This window comes from Anomalospiza imberbis, chromosome 4 (genome assembly GCF_031753505.1).
Source record: "Anomalospiza imberbis isolate Cuckoo-Finch-1a 21T00152 chromosome 4, ASM3175350v1, whole genome shotgun sequence".
Classification (NCBI taxonomy): Eukaryota; Metazoa; Chordata; class Aves; order Passeriformes; family Viduidae; genus Anomalospiza; species Anomalospiza imberbis.
Genome location: NC_089684.1, coordinates 46571105 through 46574866, shown reverse-complemented (window position 1 = coordinate 46574866; position 3762 = coordinate 46571105). Strand labels below are relative to the sequence as shown.

General features: G+C 44.0%; 1 long non-coding RNA gene across 1 annotated transcript in view; it reads right to left on the bottom strand.

The window, feature by feature from the left end:
• The window catches only part of LOC137472873 (uncharacterized), a 41833-nt gene extending 39868 nt beyond the window's left edge, over positions 1-1965 (bottom strand). Inside the window, exon 1 of the long non-coding RNA XR_010998459.1 lies at positions 144-1965. This is a non-coding gene — a long non-coding RNA (uncharacterized lncRNA). The remainder of the gene's footprint in view (positions 1-143) is intronic.
• Positions 1966-3762: the final 1797 nt, after the last annotated feature.

Sequence of the window (3762 nt, the reverse complement as noted above, 5' to 3'; positions counted from 1 at the left end):
CTTGGTTAAGAATTCTGAAGGTTAGAATGTGCTCAAAGCTGATGTGATGTTCAATTTTTTTTTCTGCTAAGCCAAGCACAAAAACATTGAAATGCTTTTCAGATTATTGAGAAAATTGATAGTCTTCAACAAGCAAGACTCACCTTTCAGAACCTCACCATGAAAAAAAGCTCCACAGGATTCCCACCTGTTTAACTTTGTTTCAGAAGCAGAAAAACCAAGGTTCTATAGCAGGAACGCAGCTTTTCTGTCCTTCTAAAAATGACACAGGAAAACATGATATGCACACAAATTTGAATACATGTCATCAACCAGACACTATACACTGAACCAGCTGTGCACAAGGGATAAGGTTAATCCCATGTTCCTCGTTTAATCTCATTCCAAACACTATGCTGATGTGTGACTGTGGACATCAATAGGAAAACCAGAAGAAACCTCACAGCAAAGACAGCAAAATAGGCAATTAAAAAAACCAATAAAAAAAGGTTTTATTTAATGACCCCAGCCTTTAGGACTGCCAGGCAGTGCGTCCTTTCCCACCCTGCCCCGTGCCTGAAGGAGCAGTGTCAGGGCAATGTTTGGTGTGCCATCCCTGTACAGCAGGATGGAGTGAGTGCAGGGTTTCAGCTGCAGCACTCACTGCTCCCCTGCCCAATGCTGACTGACACTGCTCAGTGCTCGCTGCTGTGACACTTTTGCAAGAGCCAAACGGGTTGGAGTGTAACAGCCCATGCTCAACAACCTACAATTAGGTAATCTACAAAATTAATTTCCTTCATGTCTAACAAGGCTCTGTTATGTGGTTTGGCGTGCATCATTGTGTGTATTAGTCACAGCCTGACTGAAGGGAAATGCACCATCACATTTACTGTAAGAGCAATTTTCCTTAAGGCACATCAGCACAGAAGAATTGGCAGACCCCGAAGACACAGCTTAAAACCATCAGTTATACAACATTGCCATCTAGGGGAGCCCAGGGTGTAACAGATTTACAACAGCAACACGCACGCCGCTGCTCTTTGGCCCTATCAATTCTTTCAGCACAGCATCTACTTTCCTAAAACACTTCTCTTGAACATAAAAGCTTTATGCCACCAGGCGAAACCAACCTACTGTCCTCTCATAGTTTCATTTATTTCTTTCAAGCCTACCCGTCAAATTGTAACAGAGATCTCCATTGCTGGTATTTAGCCTTTCTGTGATAATTTCCGTTTACAGAAGCCCTGCTCCAAGTGTGTCAGCACTTCTGTCACACTTAGAAACAACAAATAAACACAACTTAAACCCAAGTGCACACAAGGCAGCAGCCACATCACTGGGTATGAATAGGCAAACAGTATTTGGAATATTATTTCTAAAGTGCTCCAAAGTCTTCAGAGAGCAAAGATGCATCTCCAAGATATCATTACAGATATTTTCAAGTGTAGCCTGCTGAACATTAGTGCCACAAGTCAACTAGGAATGAGCATGACAAAGAAGTACAATGGTTAAGTATCAAGTTGTTATTCGCTTGGAGTGCTCATGGATTATTCCATCCATGTTTTATATTGCTCATTTTAGTTCAGTCACCTTTGTTTTCTTTCCATGAGGAAAATGTATTTTAAAAAGAAACCTCAGTCAAAAGATGGATGGAGAGCAGTGATCACTGGGCATTGTTGACACCAAACCGTATTGCACACTCAAAACAAAAAAACCCAACCATTCCTTCTGCCACCATCCTGATATTTTAGGGTTAGTGATCCAAGTCCATAAGCAATTCCTGCCTCAAGCAAAGGGAATCAATAGCAGTGAGGCATTACAAGCATTTCTTTAGCTTATTAACATCTAGCAGATGTTGCAGAAAGAATTCACATCTCCAGAGAAGGCCAGTTCAAAGTGAATATAACATCATGATCTTGGTTCCCTTGTCAGACTAGGGCATTTTCAAGTCTTTAGCCTCTAGCCTCCCTTTTGCTGAACCCAGGTCTGTGTGGTTTTTTTTTTTTTTTTTTTTTTTTTTTTTTTTGTTGTTGTTTTTTTTCATTTTACTTTGAAGCACAGCCTAGTCACACCAGTCTAAAAATAGACCTGAGGGCACACTTCCATTTCCCATTTCAGGATTTCCCACCCTACGGGAGCATTAAGCATGAGGCCTCCTCCTATAGCACCAGATAAAGGAAAACAAATTATAATAGGATGACTTAAAATTTTCTAAAAATTGCTAGGAGGCGAAACAAAACACTGCACAACAGGATCCATTTATTACAGCAATTCCAGAACACCGGTTTGGGAGCGCGTTACTAATGGATTTCTCACTTTGAGGGTTTTTTACCTTTTAAATGATGGGGTATAAAAAGCTCTGCTTGTGTGAGCTAACCTGGCAAAAAGTCATCCTTAGAATGCGATGGAAGCTTGATATCTAGATGGCAAGGACAGAGAGCAAAATGAGAAAGATAAATGTTCTTTGTAGCTCCTCCTTTGAAACTACCATTCCTGGTTTCACCTTGAATTCAGAGGTGCATCAGAGTATGAAAAGAGTCTCTGTAGACATGTTAAAGGGGACTCCCACTGGAGCTCTGGTCTAATTAAGCTACTTTATGAATCATTCCAGTTTGACTAACTCCAAATTTCTTTTAAAAAATAATCACTTAATACATCAAACAGAGTTCAAGCCCCTTTGTTTTTAATAACCAAAGACAAAATGCTTGGGTTTGAGATTTGTAAGCTATCACTCCATTTTACAGATTGCACTCTTTATGATGATTGCTTTGCCAGCAGCTGGCCTGCATTGCTCTCTATTAGCAGCCCCCTTTCCCCTTCCCACCTTAGCAGCCCTGCTACAGCTCAGACAGGGCAGCAGAATGCTGGTGTCACACAGAGATAATTGTCCCAGCCCATGGAAATCATCAGTCAGCATTTTGGTGCAGGCTTGGCTGGGGATCAGCAGGAGCTGGAATGGCTCTGCTGAAGTTCCTGCAGGGAACAGCAGAGCCCTGCCCAGCCCTGTCAGGAGCCCCTTGCAGGTGCTGTGAGCAGTGCTGTACAAAATGTGTTACCACCCAAACCAGCCCCTGGCCCAGCCTGAACTGGGGCTGGGAGAGATGCACAGCGGGCTGAGCCCACTTCTGTCTGCAGCACTGGGCACCACAGAAACCCTGTGGTGGCCTCAGGTAAAGCACAGAGGTCTCTTTGTGAGTCACACAGCAAATGATTCCCTGGGCTTTCACAGAAAGGGGAAATGGGGGCACTACCAAAGCTCCTAGATCTGGTTCTGTGACAGTCTGCAATGCAGGGGGGCAGCAGCCAGCTTTGCTGGGTGAGACAGCTGGGTGAATGGGACCTGCACCTGATCTTAGTCTTGTTTTTGCAAGCATTTACAAAACTAGACTGACTTGCTTACCAGCAGGGAGGTCACAAGAAGAGTCATCATGAAAACAGAGCAAAGGGGACACAGCTCTTACAGTGTCACACGTTACAGGCGCAAACAACAAACCCAAGGGGGCTGAGCAGAGCTTAACCCTGCTCACTGCTTTAGTCTCTCCTGCTACATTGAAGTGTGGCCTGGGAAAAAGCTCTTCTCTCTCTAAGCCCCAGTCTGCCCCCTTGTACTTCCCAGGAGCTGTCTGCTGCTTCAGGCCAAAGCAGAACCTGGGAAGGATTCGGTTAGGAAACTGTGGGACAGGGCCCAGAAGGCTTCATGGATACACAAAGACATCCATCTCTCTCACACATCATGAACCATTGGCTCAGTGTCCCGTGGGAAGTGCTGACAAAGATCAG